Source organism: Ictidomys tridecemlineatus, chromosome 5 (genome assembly GCF_052094955.1).
Source record: "Ictidomys tridecemlineatus isolate mIctTri1 chromosome 5, mIctTri1.hap1, whole genome shotgun sequence".
Taxonomy (NCBI): Eukaryota; Metazoa; Chordata; class Mammalia; order Rodentia; family Sciuridae; genus Ictidomys; species Ictidomys tridecemlineatus.
In genome coordinates this window covers 121355639-121373776 of record NC_135481.1, presented here as the reverse complement: position 1 = coordinate 121373776, position 18138 = coordinate 121355639, and the positions used below count along the sequence as shown (strand labels likewise).

The 18138-nt window shown below is 48.3% G+C and overlaps 1 long non-coding RNA gene across 1 annotated transcript; it reads right to left on the bottom strand.

Moving 5' to 3' along the window:
- Positions 1-585: 585 nt before the first annotated feature.
- On the bottom strand, positions 586-3010 carry LOC110597090 (uncharacterized). Its single transcript, XR_002482974.3, has 2 exons — positions 1604-3010; positions 586-1407 (listed from the first exon to the last, which is right to left on the bottom strand). It is a non-coding gene; the product is annotated as an uncharacterized LOC110597090 (long non-coding RNA).
- Between the last annotated feature and the right edge of the window lie 15128 nt (positions 3011-18138).

The following is an 18138-nucleotide window of genomic DNA, read 5'->3' as shown; positions in this document are numbered from 1 at the left end:
CTACCTTCAGAGTACGTCCAAAATGAGTGTCCCTTCTCTTCTTCACTGCTACCCGGGTGTCTGAGCCACCCCCACCTCTTCAACAGAAGATCTCGGTAGCCTTCTTGCCAGCCTCACAGCTCCTGGGGGGGCTTCCTAGAGTTCATTCTCAATAGCCAGAGAGTGCCTGTTAGCTGGCAGGGCAGGGCAGCCAGGCTGAGAACCCTGCAGTGGTCTCTTGTTGCTGAGTCTCCCTGTGGCCACCTACTTCCTCTCCAACCATCTCCTACTACTCAAACCATGTTCATTCCACTGCAGGACGGCTCCTTTTACAGGATCCTCAGCACACTGTGCCCTCTGTCTGTAAGTCTCTTCCCTCACTTCCTTCAAAGTCACCTTAGGCCTTCTCTGCTCCTTTTGCAAATATCCTCCCACTTCTTGGACCATTCCTACCCGACTCCCTAGCTTTATTTTTTCTCCTGCAGCAGGAACTTCTGACAGTATGATGTGTGCTTTGCTGGGGATGGGACCTGTCGCATTGCACGACTAAACACTCAAGTCACTCCAGGTGAACTGGGCTGCACGAAATAACCAGAAACAGAAATATCTTTTTCTTTGGGTCCTGTGACGGCTCCTATGACCTTAAGGGTCCATGGAAAGAGAGGGAGAAGCACGTGCTGAACCCCTTTATTGGGAAAAAGCCAGTCAAATGAGGCAAGGGGTAGGAACAAGGGAACAGGTGAGTGTAGCTCAACCCCTCTGGGTGCTGTCGCCAGAGTCACAAGTCATGGCACTACTGTGCCAGACCACAGTGATTTTTCAGATCCCGTGGTGCAGCAGGAGTTAAAGGTGTGTGCATTTGGAGTGGCTCTCCACAGGAACCTAGGGTTTTGCCCATGCTAGTCAAACACTCTACCACTAAGCTATATCCCCAGCCCCATAGTATGGTTTTTGTTCCTTATCTCTAGACACTAGGAGTTAAATTCTATGAAGACAAAGATTTTTGCCTTTTTACAAGTGGACAGTCATTTCTCTTCAGGCCTTTGCATTTCTCATCTCCCTTCTTCCATTTATGGCTTCCTGGTTCCTCACCCTCTGCTTCTACTCTTTTGCTGGCCCTGCCCTGAGACTCTCTTGTGTCCGGTGCAAGGAACTTAAGGGACCAGCAGCTCTGTGGCTGTAGGGAGGGGAGCCCAGGAGGCACAGGCAACATCTTCTAGGGTCACCATCTTGGGCAGGAAGCAGCGAGAAGGGATGTCATCAGGGTTTGGATGCCCACCCTCACCTCTCAAGGTTCAAGAGCTTCATGGACGGGTGGTTACGGTTTATGGGCCAAGGAGGGTTATAGCCCAGGCGCCGGAGTCTGTGGCTTCAGGCAAATCCTTCCAGGACCATGGCCTCACAGCCACTTCGGAGCCCTCAGGGCTGCTGTGGAAATAACAGGATGGTTAACCCAGGGAGTGCTGGCACAACGGGTGGCTCATGCCAGCCCAGGACACGGGGCTCTGCTCTGCTCAACAACCCGATTCTGGTCGGCCTTCTGAGCGTTTGGAGTGGGGTGTCCACTTCCGAGGCCGCCGTGCCCCACACGCAGCGGATCACTGCCTCCGAACATAAGCCTTACCCTTGTGCCACTGCAAGACGGGGAAAGAGGAACCTGACCCCAGTCACTGATGGGACCATACGAGGCACAAGAGCCCTCTTGGCAGGCAGCAGAACGTGTTTGCAGGGGACCGCGTTCCCGCACGGTCCCCAAGGTCTTCGCCGCTCCGCACCTGTGTTGGGGTAAAAGGCCCGGGACCTGGTCACGTGCTCCGTCTGACCAATCCCCGCAACCGGAAAGGGGAAGAGTAGTGATTGGCCCACCCGGCGCGGGGGCGGGACTCCGGTCAGAGGGGAGGAAGCGGGTTCTCCCGGCCTGCGATTCCGTGGTCCTCGTGATTCTCGTTCTCTCGCGAGACTCGGCGCCGGGCGGGGCCTCTAAGCTCCACAATGCACCGGGCGGGGCGGGGCAGTCCCGTATTGGCGCGGCCCGGAGCACCGCGTGCGTCATTTTTCCGAGTCCGGTCTGGGAGCCGCTCGTCCCTCCCCGCCCCCGCACCCCAGACGCCGTCCCCTCGGCCGCCTGGGAAGCCCGCGGCTCTTTGCTCTGTGTCACCGCCTGGCTTGCGCTCCGAGCGCCCATTGTTTCGCTCCTGCCGGGCGGGGGATGTAAGCCGAGGCCCGCAGTGGGCTTCTGGGGGCTGCGACCCCCTTCAGTTACATGCCGCGTCTGGGCCGCCTATGTGCTTCCGTCACCCCGAGGCGCCGGGACCCTCCCAGGGCCTCTCGGTCCACCTGCGTGCCGTCAGCACAGGGCCAGCCCCAGGTGCCCATAAAACGGAGCGAACCTGGTGTTTCGTTCCCGGTGCCCTCTCGACCCGCCGGCTCCTGGGGGCGCGCCCTCCTCCCGGGATCGTGCGCCTCGCTCCGCCCCACAGTTTCCCGTCCTTTCTTTGATCAGACCTCGATTGAGCCTGTGAGGAGGGGGCGGAGGGCCAGACCTGGGGGTGGCGGTGAACCCGGCAGCTGGGCACCGTGTCCGCCAAGCTCAAGGTCTGGCAGGGGAGGAGCTGTGAGCCCCCGAGGGGCCTGCACCAGAGAATCTGAGGCTCAGGGAGGAGCAGCCAGTGGCCAGGTCAGGGCTCGAGGCAGGCTAGGGTTGGAAGGCTCATGAGTGAGATTGGGCCTGTCTCCCGAGGAAAGTGGAGAAGGCCTTGAGGCCAGGTTCCGGGTCCTTAAGGATGATAGACAGGACTGTGCAAGATTAGAAGGGTGTTTTTGGAAGATCCCTCTGGCTGCGGCGGTGGGTCACATGAGAAGGAGTGCAGACTGGAGGGAGCTGGGCAGACAGAGGTGGGAAAAGAAACAGCCTGAGCGAAGGGTGGGTGTAGAATTGTGAACATGTGCGGAGCCTTTCTGGCTTCAGTTCTCCCATCTGTACAGTGTGGGACTTGGAATCCTTCTTTAAATTCCTCCCACCTCTGATTCAAATTTAGCAACATTTCAGGCAGGTGAGAATTTACAGGCGGTAAAATGGGAAAGATAATGGGAAGGAAGACACATGAGAGCTTGAGAGAGGGAGGAGACAGACACCGTGGGGTCATTGGGAGAGGTTTTTGAGGGGAGAGCAGGACCCAGAGCCTCCAGGTCAAGATAACTATTCTGAGATTCAGACCCTGAGTGTTCTGCTGTGTGACCTTGTGCAGTTCACCCAGTTCTCTGTGTCTCAGATTCTGCCTCTGTAACATGGGTAGTAGTGATCCACATCAGTAGTAAGTGACATTCTTACTAGCAAAATACTACTGACACTGGGTTTTAGGCGGTGTCATAGGGAACTGAACTCAGAAAACAACAACAACATGCATTTACTTAAATCTTCTTTGGGAAAATACACAGACTGGTAATATGGTTTGCCTCCAAAGAGTAGAACTGAAGGGTTTGGTGTATTTGTTGGGGTTTGGGGGACAGACAGAATTGGAATGAAATTTTTTTTTTACTGTTTTTTTTTTTTTAAATTATAAGAAACATGGCAATTTAGAGATGTCGGGACTTCTTGTTTTTACACTTATGTATCTTATCAAATTTAGTAAGATTGGAAGGCAGATGGAGTATTAACAAGGACATGTTCTAGGTTCCTGGGCACCTGAGTTTTATTGAGAGTGTGATACCAAGACATACTGGGTTTTAGCTTCATATGTTTGGGACAAGGGAAGGTTTTATAGAGGGCAAAACAATATACTAGGACAGTGTGGGCCTGTGTCTGGACTCACTGATGAGCTGGTGTGAGTACATAACCCCTCAGAATCTCAGCAAGACCAATTCAGTAGTGAGGGATGTGATGAGAGAAGACAAGTGCGTGCACAGGGCCAGCCCAGCATGTTGCAGGGGCCCAGTGAAGGGGACTGCCATTCTTTCTCTGCTTTTGGCTTTGAAGAGCCTATCATGGTTATGCTGGAGATATGTGACCAACTGATGTTTACCTCTTTCATCTCAAAGTTTAATTTCATTCAGAGGTTTTTAGAACGTGTAAAACTGGGGAAACGTCACAAAGCTGAGAGTTCAGTTGACAGCAGTTAGACAGCAGAGTGGAGGATTTTTACAGGCATTCCACACGCTGCCGATGGGTGGCAGCCTCTTACCCCCTGGTGAGTTACCAAGTGCACCTCTGAAGCAGTGTGATTGCCTGAAAGGTGAGCAGGACCTGGTGGCTCAGGTGGTAAGACAAGGCACTGGGCACGATCTCCTAGAAAGGCAGTGCATGCTGTGCAGGGCATATAGACAGTGCCCTGGGATACGCATCTAGTTTTGTGCACACACTAACACACAGTATATGATATATGCTAGATCTTAGGTGACTGTTTATGTTTGCATGAGATGTTTCTATTATGCTGTTTTGTAATTTGCTTGTTTATCTTGGATAACTGTGGGAGCCTCTCTGAATGATCTTGCCTTCCAGTCCTGAAGCCCAAGGCTCTGACCAATCACTACATTTTGTGGGACTCGGGCATTGTCCCAACTTGGATAGCAAGGCATGGCTTCAGGTGTAGGTATCACCCACAGGGGTTGAGCTATACTCACCTACTCCTTTGTAATCCTACCCCTTGCCTCATTGGAATGGCTTCTCCCCAATAAAAGGGTTCAGCATGTGCTCCTTTCTTTCTCTTTCTACAGACCCCTAAGGTCAGAGGAACCAACATAGGACCCAAAGTATAAGGTATTTCTCTGTCTCTGTGTGGTTATTTTGTGCCAGCCCAGTTCACCTGAAGTGACCTTAAGTGTTTAGTCATGGAACACGACAGATAACTTTCCATATGAGCCTGTATAGTTTTAACACATTCTCCAATTAAAAAAAAAAAAGCATTTTAGTGGACAAATACAGTCATAAACAGGCTAATTTTAAACCTACAGGTCAATGAATTTTCATATATGTATGCACCCATAATGTGTTTTCCCAACAGATGAAAATTTAATAATAATGATGATAATAATAGCTAATGCACCAGGCACTACTTTCAGTGCTTTTCACAAAGCAGTTCTTTTAAAAGGAACATTCTCTCCACCTCAAAGATAACAGAGCTGGACATTAAAGTGGTGGAAACTGTATTCAATAACTACTGGCAGTAAGGGAAAGAGATGGTTTCATTCTAATTTGTGCAGAGGTGACAAAGCATAATGTGTGTTTGTAGGGAAGGAATGGGTTCCAGTGAAACATTACAAAGGGGCACCGTAGTCACAGTGATTCAGCCATCTGTGTTTGCTTGCAATTATGGAAGTTAGAGACTTCTTTTTTTGGGGGGTGGGAAGTGCTGGGGATTGAACTCAGGGTACTCAACCTGAGTCACATCCCCAGCCCTATTTTGTATTTTATGTAGAGAGGGTGTCACTGAGTTGCTTAGCGCCTTGCTGTTTGCTGAGGCTGGCTTTGAACTTGTGATCCTCCTGCCTCAGTCTCCCAAGCCTCTGGGATTACAGGTATGTGCCACCATGCCTGGCAAAGTGATATAAGGAATGGCTTTCAGGTCCTTGAGAAAGACACTCTTGAGTTGTAGAGACACATATGCATCTCAAAGAGACAGAAGGATTCTTATTTGTAAGGCATTTTTGGTAAATGCTCTGAGGTCAAGGGCCTATCATTTTCTGATTTGGCTCATTTTCTGTTGCTACGACAGCATATCACAGACTGGGTAATTTGTGAAGACTAGAAGATTCTTTAGCTCACAGGTCTGGAAGCTGGATATCCCAGGGCATGGTGCCAACATCTGTGAGCCTGTGGTAAAGGCCTCCAGCTGGATCATGCCCTGGTGTATGGGGAGACTAGCAAGCATGTCCTGCAAGAGAGCTCCTGCTCACACAGTAGCAGCCTGTTAATCCATGGGTGAATTTATCCAATCATGAGGAAGGACTCTGTCCCTGCTTCTCAACACTACTGCATTGGGGACCAGGTTCTCAACACGTGAAATTTGGGGGACACATTCAAACCATAGCATCTGGTCTTGGCTAAAACAGTTCTGGCATCATTAGTCTTTGTCAGGCAGGCGTTTTCCTGGGGGACAGAGATCATCTTGGGGGACTTGGACTAAGCTTGGTCATCTCTTAGTGCAGGGATGTGGAAGGAGTCAATGTGTCAGAGCTCTGCAGTTCTCAGGATGCACTTTTATTTATTTATTGATGGGCTTCTGTGGTTTCTATTGCTTTTTGGAAAATGGTGCTGTAGTTGGCCCTCTGGGCTCACTGCTGAAATCCCTAGAAGCAGGACTGCAGGCTCACAAGTATGTTATTCTTTCTTCCTTCCTTCCTTCCTTCCTTCCTTCCTTCCTTCCTTCCTTCCTTCCTTCCTTCCTTCCTCCCTCCCTCCCTCCCTCCCTTTCCTTCCTCCCTTCCTCCCTCCCTTTCCTTCCTTTCCTTCCTTCCTTCTTTCTTTCTTTCTTTCTTTCTTTCTTTCTTTCTTTCTTTCTTTCTTTCTTTCTTTCTTTCTTTCTTCTCTCTCTCTCTCTCTCTCTCTTTCTTTCTTTCTTTCTTTCTTTCTTTCTTTCTTTCTTCTCTCTCTCTCTGTCTCTCTCTCTCTCCCTTCCTCCCTTCCTCTCCCTTCTTCCCTTCCTCTCTTCTTCCCTTCCTCCCTTCCTCTCTTCCTCCCTTCCTCTCCCTTCCTCCCTTCCTCTCTTCCTCCCTTCCTCCCTTCCTCCCTTCCTTCCTTCCTCCCTTCCTTCCTTCCTCTTTTTAAATACAGGGAATTGAACCCAGGATGCTTAACCACCAAGCCACATCCCTAGCCATTTTTTATATTATTTAGAGCTAGGTTCTCGCTGAGTTTCTTAGGGCTTCACTAAATTGCTGAGGCTGGCTTTGAATTCACAATCCTCCTGCCGCATGAGCTGCTAGGATGACAGGTGTGTACCACCATGCCTAGCGTGTATGACGTCTTAAGTAGGTTCAACACCTGATTTTAAACATTACCTAGTTGCCCTTCCTAAGGGTGGCATGAATCTTTCTTTCCCTCTGAGGCCTCTGTTTTCTCATGTGAAATGGGGATAGGACAGTTAACTCATCACAGCAGGTGTCGCCCGGAGCCTCCTCCGCCTGCAGTGAACAAATCTCTCCAATTCTTCAGCACCCACATGGAAGGAATTGCCACTTCCATTTCAGGGAGACGGGGACAGAGCTGGCCTTCTAGAGCCCACCTTGGACGTCAGGCTGGAGTGCTGCAGGGATGCCATGTCCCCAGCACTGGGGACTTCTGCTTTTACAGCCTAGTGAGCAGCATGGTAATGATCTGTTTGAGGTCTCTTCACAGTTCAGAGGGATGCTCTCCTGGGGCCGGTTGGAGGAAAGGGGGCTTTCCCTTCCATTAGGGAGCCAAGTGCTAGCTACCTCCTGGATTCTGGGCTATCGCCCAGTGCCACTCTGAAAGGGCAGGTGCAAGGGGAACGGGGCCCCTAACCAGGCTTAAGGAAAACCTCTCCTGGGGAAGGGCATGCTGGTGGGGAGAAATTCCAGTCCTCGCCTCTGCCCCACACGGCCAGAGAGAAGCTCATCATTGGTTTCACTTTAAATTTGTGACCTTGGCCTCCTTTGTACATTTATAATTGCTGAGAAACCCCACATCGGTATGCTTGCCTGAAGGATCTCCTCCTTGCCCCTTTATATATTCTCCCTCCTCTTACAATGGATCTCCTGCCCAGGATGACCCCTCCTCCCCCTCCTCCCGCACTTGCCAACGCCATGTGTTTTGTTTGCTAAACGCCACGGTGTCTACTAAGATGCCCAGACAGTCCGTGTGCATGTTGTCACCCTCCAGTGTGCATCCCATCTCCACCATGGCATGGAGATTTCTTTCCCAGGTCAGTAGTGACCTTGTCGTGTAACCCAGCAGTCCTGACTCTGCCTGGTTGCACTTGGCCTCTGGGCCCCCCTCGCTGCTCCTCACTCCCTGGGCTTTGAAACATGTGTTCTAGCTTCAGTGACACAAGTTCCCTGATTTTCCTCCTACCTCTTGACCATATACCCCACACCCAAATTCCCCTTGGGGACATTTTGTCCTATTTCCTTCCCCACCTTTTCTCACATAGGTATATTTATACTGCCTTCTTTAATACCCAAGACCCCTGAACTCACTGACTGTAGTCCAGAACCCAGGGACCTCCTCCCATCAAGAAATCAACAAGTTAACAGCTGGAGTCAGCCTCACCCACTTTTTCTTTATTTTTAAGTTGTAGATGGACACAATAACTTTATTTATTTTTATGTGGTGCTGACGACCGAACCCAATGCTTTGTATGTGGGAGGTGAGCGCTTTACCACTGAGCTCCAGCCCCAGCCCAACCTCACCCACTTTTGCTGGTCTCTTCCTTTCTGGTCCAGTTCTCTCCAAGAATGGCATTGCAGTGAGTTGTCATGTCACAGCCACCTCCTTTGGTCTGGAACAGTTCCTCAACCTCTTCCTATCTATCTCCAGTATTCTTCAGCAGTCTATCTTGGTCTGTTTGTACTGCTGTAACAAAATGCCACAGACTGGGTAATTTATAAAGAACAGATTTGATTTTTCAAAGTCTGGGGGCTGAGAAGTCCAGAATCAGGGTGCTAGAGGTTTTGTTGTCTGGTGAGGCCCAGTCTCTGTTTCCAAGATGGCCCTTTGAATGCTGCGTCTTCTGGAGGGGAGGAATTCTTGCATGGCAGGAGGAAAAAGTTTTGAACATCCTTTGTTAATCCATTTTTTTTTAAGTTGTAGATGGACACGATACCTTTAGTTTATGTATTTATGTTTTTATGTGGTACTGAAGATGGAACCCAGGGCCTCACGTGTGCTAGGCAAGTGCTCTACCACTGAGCCCCAGCCCCAGCCCCTGTTGATCCATTTTTTTATTCACCTGCTCATGAGGGTGAATCCCTCTGGACTCAGTATACCAGCTTTTGAGGAATCCCCCAGGACTCAGTACCTCTCAGGGCCATACCTCCCAATACTGTTGCACTGTGGACTCAGTCAACATGAGTTTTGGAGGGGATACAAACACTCCAATGAGACCACAGTCTTACAGAATACAAGTCATCTTCTGTGGGATGACAGTCAACCTGGGTCCTGGCCACGTGTCCTCAGGACCGGATTCAGGCAACTTTCTTGGCAAGACAATGACAGAGCTGAGGTGTTCCTCTTGGTTATCACACCTGGAGCTTCAGAGCGTCCTGCTTTAACTGAACCACCTGGTCAACGTGTTCTGCCAGTGTCCACCATTAAGTCACCATTTCCAACTTTATATTTGGTTAGCATTTTTTGGAGAGATGTTCCACCATTACACCAATATTGGGTTTCTCATCAAATGTCCACTTGCCAGTCGTTTTAATCAGATTTTTTTTCTTCTTGCTGCTGTAACTAAAATACCTGGCCAGAACAATTGTTGAGGAGGATGTGTCCATCTACAACTTAAAAAATAAAAAAAGTGGGTGAGGCTGACTCCAGCTGTTATTTGGGGGCTCCTGGCTTCAGAGGTCTCAGTTCATGGTCAGCTGGCTCCATTCCTTGGGTCTCAAGGTGAGGCAGGACATCATGGCGAGGGAGTGTGGTGGAGGGAAGCAGCTCACACGGTGATCAGGAAGCAGAGACTCTACTTGCCAGATACAAATATACACCCCAAAGCCACGCCCCAGTCCCACTTCCTCCAGCCACACCCTCCCTGCCTGGAGCTTCCACTCAGTAACCCCATCACTTCTCCTCTAAACCTTCTTGCAGTCTCACACATGAGCTTTTGGGGGACACCTCACATCCAAACCACAGCACCAGTCTTGGCATCCACTGAGAACCCCTACCTCTGTCAACCACCTCCCTTACAGGTGCCGTGCCAGATCCTATCTGTCTCCGCTATCCTTCCATATTTACTAACTGGCCTTCTGCTTTAAAGAAGGGCTTTCCCTTCTCCTCTGTACAGTTTTTTTTCCATTTATTTATTACTATGGACGCATGAATACTATTTTATTCAGTGGATTGTCACCTGATAATTATTTATATTGATGCTCAAGTTGTCCTAGATTTGAACAGTGAAATGCCCTTCCAGTTGGCTCTTGTGTTCTTTTAATGTGTCTGCATCATTCTTTGAGCACTTCCTTAGTTTAGGGTACACAAAGATGTTCCAGACTGTTGATAGACTTGGCCATTTCTCCAAGGAACTGTTTCCTTTTGGTGGAATAGAGAATTAAACAGATTTTAGAGAACAAGGTGCTGGCACTTGGCATGCTCACTGGTGCACATCATTATTTCTAGATCCTCTCGTCAGACGGGTAGGAAACAGGCCTACAATTATTTTGGAATGTGTGTCTGTACGTATGTCTGAACGTGCACGTGTACATCCTGAAATCATATAATTTTTTTTTTTTGTTTTAGAGATTGAACCCAGGGGTGCCTACCACTGAGCTACATCTCAGGCCCTTTTTGTTTTTTGTTTTGAGATAAGGTCTTGCTAAGCTGCTGAGCTGACCTGGAACTTGCCATCCTCCTGCCTCAGCCACCAGAGTAAGTGGGATTAGAGGTGTAGGTGCCATTGTGGTCACATTGATACATTTTTGTTTTTTTAGTTGTTGATGGACCTTTATTTATTTATTTATATGCAGTGCTGAGAATAAACCCAGTGCCTCACATGCATTAGGCAAGTGCTCTGCCACTGGGCCATGACTCCAGCCCTCACACTGACACTTAGGATTCAGCCTCCCTTAGGACCCTTTCTAGCTTCCTTCTTTTTTTCAATTGTTATTTTATTTTGTTTATTTGTTTATTTGGTACTGGTGATTGAATCCAGAGATTTACTGCTGAGACACAGTGAAAAATCTGACATTCATATTCCTGAATATATTTATTTATTTGCTTAAGTAGAGATTTATTACAAGAATTGGTTCACTTGGTTATGAAGGCCGAAAAGTTCCATGATCTGGAACCCTGTGTATCTTCTGCAGTGATGCATTTGACCTCACGTACTCTGCCACCTCAGCCTTCCTGGGCTCCCTGTCTCATCAGCTCACTAAACCCATCTGCCTCTGCTCGGGTTCTCCCTTCCTTGTGCGGAGATCTCGAAATTGATTCTGGACACAAAACCCTCTAGGACTTGCCTCGTTTGTTTTCCTTCTCTGCCACTTGTGAATGTGGTGTCAGGGATGGAACTCAGGGCCTCACACAGGCTAGGCAAGTGCTCTACCACTGAGCCACATCTCTAGCTCTCTGCCATATTTTGACACAGCCACAGAGCACTTGCCAGGATGCTGGTGCCATGCTCTGTGGACCTTGGCAAATGGAAATGAAGGTGTAGATGGAATTAAAGTCGCTGAGCAACCTTTTGGTCACCAGAATTGTGAGCCAAACATCTTTTCTTTCTAAAGTACTCAGACTCAGCTGTTTTGTAACAGTAATACGAAATGGACTGAGAAAAAAGTTTTTGATAGATTTACCTGTGAAACCTTCTGGGATATTAATTGTCATATGACTATTTCTTTTTCTTTTCTTTCTTTCTTTTTTTTAAAGACAAATGTATTTTTTATACCTTTATTTTGCTTATTTATTTTTATGTGGTGCTAAGGATCGAACACAATGCCTCACACGTGGGAGGCAAACACTCTACCACTGAGCCACAACCCCAGCCCCTCTTTTTTTAAAAAAAATTTTTTATTTTTTAGTTGTAGTTGGACACAATATCTTTAGTTAGTTAATTTATTTTTATGTGGTGCTGAGGATTGAACCCAGGGCCTCACCCATGCTAGGCACTCTACTGCTGAGCCACAACCCCAGCCCATGACTATTTCTTTTTAATTTTGTTATGTTTGTGTACATATATACATATTCATGTACATAAGTATATGTAATCTTTATTTTTTCTTAATCCTTATCATGTATCATAGTTATACTGACTTTATATCATAGCATTTATATTGTTAACTTTGCATCATAGCATTTTAGTTATGGGATGTCAAGAAGAATAAAAACCATCCAAGGACTTTGCATCCTCTTCAGGGGAAAGGGCTAGTACATTGCAGGATGATTGTAACATGTAAATCAGTTGATATTAAGAAAAGCAGATTTGGGCTGGGGATGTGGCCCAAGCGGTAGCGCGCTCGCCTGGCATGCGTGTGGCCCGGGTTCGATCCTCAGCACCACATACCAACAAAGATGTTGTGTCCGCCGAGAACTAAAAAATAAATATTAAAAATTCTCTCACTCTCTCTTTAAAAAAAAAATTAAAAAAAAAAAAAGAAAAGCAGATTATACTCCACGTGGGTGGGTCATATCCAATCAGATAAATGTCTAAATAGATTAAGCCTGACCTCCCCTTGGCAAGAGAGACTTCTGCAGCAAACACCTTCAGACTTGAACTGCAGTGCTGGCTCTTCCTTGGGTCCCTGGCCTTCTGGTCCATCCTGTAGGTTTTGACTTGCCAGCTTCCCTAATGCATGAACCAATTCCTTAAAAGAAATCTTTCTCCCGGTGTGGTGATGCACACCTGTAATCCCAGCAACTCAGGAGACTGAGGCAGGAGGCAGGAGGATTGGAAATTCAAAGCCAGCTTTAGGACCTCAGTGGGGTCTTGAGTGACTTAATGAGACCCTGAAAAGGGCCGGGGATGTGGCTGAGTGGTAAAGCACCCCTGGGCTCAACCCCTGGTACAAAACAAAACCAACCAAACAAAAATCTCCTTCCTCCTCCTCCCCTTTTCATCTTAGAGTCATTTTTTTTTGTGGCTTAAAAATGTTCAGGTGAAAGAACCTTACCTTTTTTTTCCCTCTTGACTTTCAGTTTTTCTGCAGTCAGAGCGCTGCTGTATTGTTCTGGAATTTTGGATTTTTGTGGCCTGGTATATGACCAGTTTTCATAAATGCTGCAGGTGGATTTGGCAAGCAGTGTTATCTGTTTTGAGTTTCGTCTGTAGCTGTAGGATGTGCCTGGCCACTTAGGTTCTGCTCCAAGTCTCCTGTTCGTTCTATGTCTGGATGTGGGGAGGGGTCAGTTTTCTGTGGTGGTGAGAACTGAAGACAGACGTTCACAGCTCTACCTTCTGTCAACCTAAGTGACAACAGATCATCCGAAGATAATGGAGGCCAGAGCCTTTCATAGGTGGCGATGACCGCCCTGCTGGCTTTGGAACTGGCCATCCTGTGCCCACTCATTTATTAGTCCCCCCCTCCCCCCCAGGGCTGAGGACTGAGCCCAGGGCCTTGCATGTGCTAGGTAAGCGTCTGCCACTGAGCTAAGTCCCCAAGCCCCCACCATTTAGATTCTATTTATTTACTTGCTTTTGTTCATGGATGTTTAGAAATAAGCAGGAAGAGGGCTGGGGATGTGGCTCAAGCGGTAGCGCGCTCGCCTTGCATGAGTGCGGCCCAGGTTCGATCCTCAGCACCACATACAAACAAAGATGTTGTGTCCGCCGAAAACTAAAAAATAAATATTAAAAAATTCTCTCTCTCTCTCTTAAAAAATATCAAGAGTTTCTTTTTTTTTTTTTTTTAAAAAAACTTTTAATATTTATTTCTTAGTTCTCGGCGGACACAACATCTTTGTTGGTATGTGGTGCTGAGGATCGAACCTGGGCCGCACGCATGCCAGGCAAGTGCGCTACCGCTTGAGCCACATCCCCAGCCCCAAGAGTTTCTTTTCTATTTAAAAAAAAATAAAGAAAAGAAATAAGCAGGAAGAAAAAAAAATTACAAAGCTGAGAGAGGCCACATCCCCAGGCTCTGCTGCTCCTCTCCTACCCAGCAAGTTCTTCAGCTGTCACTGTAGGGGTCTCTGGGGTCCTCTCCTTTCCAGGTAAACTGGAGGGCTGGCCTCACACTTGAGCTTAGAAGTTCTCCTGCTGGCTGCCCCTGGCTGGCAGTGGGAAGAGCTTTGGGTTGTGGAGGTTGGCGTGAGGACCATGGCCTCCCTGTATTGCTCCCGTCTACCATCTGCTTGGCCAGGTTCATGGATCTGTGCTCCAGCTCCTTTTCTGGCGAGGAGGGCTCCTTGGTAATGGATTAGCTTTCCCCGGATGGGCTGGCCTGAGTTCCCATTTCCCCAGGTAGCCACTCTGCCCTGGGGACAAGCTGCCTGGTTAGAGTGTTTTGTCCACGTGGGGCCTTGGGCCATGTGGGATGCTCCTGCTAACACTGTGGTTTATGGTGGGGGTCTCGGGCCGCAGGGCAGAGGCTCAACATCTGGAGGGGCTGGACACTGAGGCTAGCATGGAAACACGATTAATCCCAGTACAACCATGTGCACTGAGGCGCAGGTGAGCATCCCAGGCTGGCAGTATGCCAAGTGTGTGGTCTTGGCATATTGCTGGCAGAGGACAACTGGAAGCCCTGAGCCCCATGTCCCCTGCCCTGTGCCTCTCTTCTTGTTGACCTGAATGTGTCCTTTCCGTGTCACAAGTGTTAACAGTGAGTAGATAGCTTTACTAACCTTGGTGAGCCCTGCTGGGAGTTCTTGAGCCTGAGGGAGGGCGGGACTTCCTGAACTTTGCAACAGCAACACCGGAGTCTGTAACACCTGGGCGCAGAGCGGGCTCCTGGTGTGGGTGGCATCTCTGCCAGGCATGTGGGTCTCACACTAACCTGCTCTTGAGAAGCTTTGGGAGCTTAACAGATATTTCATTCTACATGGAGGGTTTCTTAACACGTCTTTTTGAAACCCAAGATAAACCATTCTGAAAGAAGAAAACTCTAGATTTCATAGCAAAGAAATTTATCATGGAATCATATGAACTTCGGGGGGAAAAAAAAGTGGTCTGGATTCATTCAGTAGTTTACACAAAAGTCCTTACTTTCAGCTTAAGACCAGTCACTTGATGCAATCACAGGGCAGTAGGATTGGGTGGGCTCTGTGGGGCTCAAGGTTGGTTTTGGTTTGCAGGAGTTGCCAAAGGAGGAGCAGTTGGAGATCCTGCTATGGCTCTAACCTTCAGTCAGCGTGCCCACTCTGAGGGGTTCATCTGGTTGGAGACCCACTTTCAACAGACTTCTCAGCACTAATGGAAGCCTGTGATGAAGGGCACCAAAGTCTGTTGTTTGCCTCAAGCTGGAGTGGAAGCTGTGGCTCATAACATCCCTCAGGGTGGAACTCGGGGCTCCTGGAGAGAATCCTGCAGAAAAGGATTGAGCAGGAGGCTCAGCACAGACACCAACAGGGGTGCAGACATTGGCTGCACAGTGCCTTCCAACCTGCAAATCCTCGGAGGCAGACTCCTCTAAGTTGTGTTCTGAATTCAGATGACTGATGTGTCACCATGGAGAGCTGAGGAGGCTACTCAGTGGCTGCAGAAGGTGCACTGAGGGGCCACTTGGTTTCCTGCAGCTCCTTGCTTTTCCTCCGTTGCCATTTTCCAATCACATGGTGCTGAATGTCCACCACAGTATCTGGCTGCTTTTACTACAGGAAAAAAAACTCTTGGGTGGACTAGCAACCAACTTGTTACATATCTTCCTTTAAACTGGGCCTGGGGCTCAGTGTAGAGCAGTTGCCTAAAATGTGAGGCACTGGGTCCAATTCTCAGCATTGCATATAAATAAATAAATAAAATACACAAACCATAATACTCAGCTCAGCATGGCCTATATTTAGTGGTATAGTTGTAAAATTGCCATAAAAGTAAACAAAGCAGGCTAACTTGACCCTGAGCTGGACACAATCAGGAAACCTAGGGACAGAGAAAGATGATTCCTTCCTCGTTTTTTGACCTGCCCCATCCCATCAAAGTATAGAATGGCTTCTTGTGAGGAAAAAAAAAGGCTTAAATTATGGTTCGTGGATTTCATACTTTTTGGTAATAGAACCTATTTTTCCCCCCATCAAATCTTGTGAGAAACCGTTTAAGAGCTATATTTCTATTTAACTCTATAGATTGATATTCATAACAAAGTTATGAGAATAGAGGTTCATGTATTGGTCTCTAAAGTGCTGAAATTTTGTATATTTTCAGAGTTTTATGGTTTGGATGTGAGGCATCCCCCAAAAGCTCACATGTGAGATAGTGCAAGAAGGTTCAGAGGAGAAGTGATTGGGTTGTGGGTCTTAACCCAATCAGTGAATTAATCCCCTGATAGGGATTAACTGACTAGTAGCTGAGGTGGTGGGGTGTGGCTGAAGGAGGTGGGAATTGGGGGCATGGCTCTGGCTATGTATTTGTATCTGGCAAGTGGAGTGTCTCTCTGTTTTCCGATCACCATGTGAGCTGCTTCCCTCTGCCACACTCTTCCTCCATGATGGAGCTGACTATAAATGGACTAAGACCTCTGAAGCCGTCATCTCTTAAATAAACTTTTCCTCCTCTACAATTGTTACTGGTTGAGTCTTTTAAGTCATAGCAGTGAAAACACTCATTAAAACACAGGGTTTTTTAGAAGTTAAAATGCTATAAAATTAAAATTTACATGACAACAGTGGCTTCTTTAGAGGGGCGTGCACCACTAGGCTGGACTTCCGCGTTCTTCTGGTTCTAGAAGTAGTGCACTGTCCACATGCTCCCGAGTCCACGCTGTCCCTCGACAGTTTCAGGCAGATTTCCCAGTGGGCGCAGTGTAGGGTTTGGATGGGCAACACGGCTGTGAACAGAGCTGATGGGGGGCTCTGCCACCTGTTCATGGTCATGCTGCCACCCTAGGGGTTTTCCACAGCGTGGAGACCAGACATGGAGCCTTTGCCTAGAGTTCTCGTTACACTGCCCACTTGGGTGCATCTACAGTCTGGCATGATGGTGACAGAGATGGGGGCCTCACTTGTGTCACTGCCACCTGTGTGGTCTATGTAGAGGGCGTTTCTACCCATTAACAGGGTGGCCAGGGGCTTGCGTCCCAGGGCCACACTGCCTGGGTCAAAACCTAGTTCTACCCAGTGCTGTGTGACCTTGGGCAAGTGACTTAACCTTTATGTGCTTGTCTCATTTGTGAATGAGAGTATGTGTGGCAAATACTCAGGAGAGTTCTGAAAATTAAGTAAACCAGCCAGGGACATGAGGTGCCTGTGATGGGTCCTGATATAAGTGGAAGAGAAGGCAGCCCTCCCTGTGTTCCCTGCTGACTGGGTGATGCCAATTCCCATGAAGGGGACGGAGCACCAGGGCAGACCTGCATTGGGGCTGCTTGCTGCAAAGCACTCGAGCATGCTGCTGTCCAGTTGGCCCTCATAGGGATCCTGCCATGTGTGCTACTCGACAGGACAGCTTCTCCCACATGGAGAAAGGAGACGCAGAGGGTGACCCCCTGGTCTCAGTCGCAGCCCCAGATCTACTCAGTCTTCTGACCTGCTCCTGGTGGGCTGGGGTACTGGTGGTTTCCAAAATACCCAACTCACTGCTACTTAGGCCCAAGAACTTGGGGCAGCCCAAGGCCTCTCTGCCTGGGGCTTGGCCGCAGCGAACACCTGGTCCTGGGAGAAGCCACTGAGTAGGGAAGACCAGACGGTAGGTGAGGAACTCCAGGGCAAGGGTCACCCACCCCAGGCACATGGACTAGGCTCAAGCCAGTAGAAGGGAGTTTCCTGAACGCCTAGAGGAAATGCCACCTCACCCTGGCACTGTTCCTGCGGGCTTCAGAAACCATGTCAATGAGGATGGCGATCAGTCTGCAGAGGACGAGGCCGGTTAACCAGGCTCCAAACTTGTCTTCACCAGTTCTGCTCTAGTTCTCCATCTAATTGCGTAATTTCTTCACGAATTTCTGAAAATCCAGAACTGGAAATAATTCAATTTCTATAGGTTGCATTCTGATTCACATTTGCCTCCTCAATAAATGAGAGTTGTCTATGCAGTCACTTCTGCCTTTCCCTTAAAGAGGTGTGTCATCAGTGTGGGGATCAGCTCTGGAAAGCGTGCATGGGAGCTGGCGTTGGGGGACCCTGTGGGGCTGTGCCAGGGACAGCTTCCCAGCCTCAGGCCCTGCAGCGCCGTCCCTGCACCTGACAGCAGCCTGACAGCCTCAGAACCAGGCTGCCCAAGGCCACGGCCAGATTTAGTTTCATGATGAGCAATAAAATTCACATGTTCTTTATTTAGTCCATATAATACACCATTTTTAGAGATTTTTAAAATTAGGTAAAAGAGCATATTAAATGGCAAGTGTATGAAGTTTATCTTCATAAACAATGTCAAAACAAAAAAGTTTTGAATTACAAAA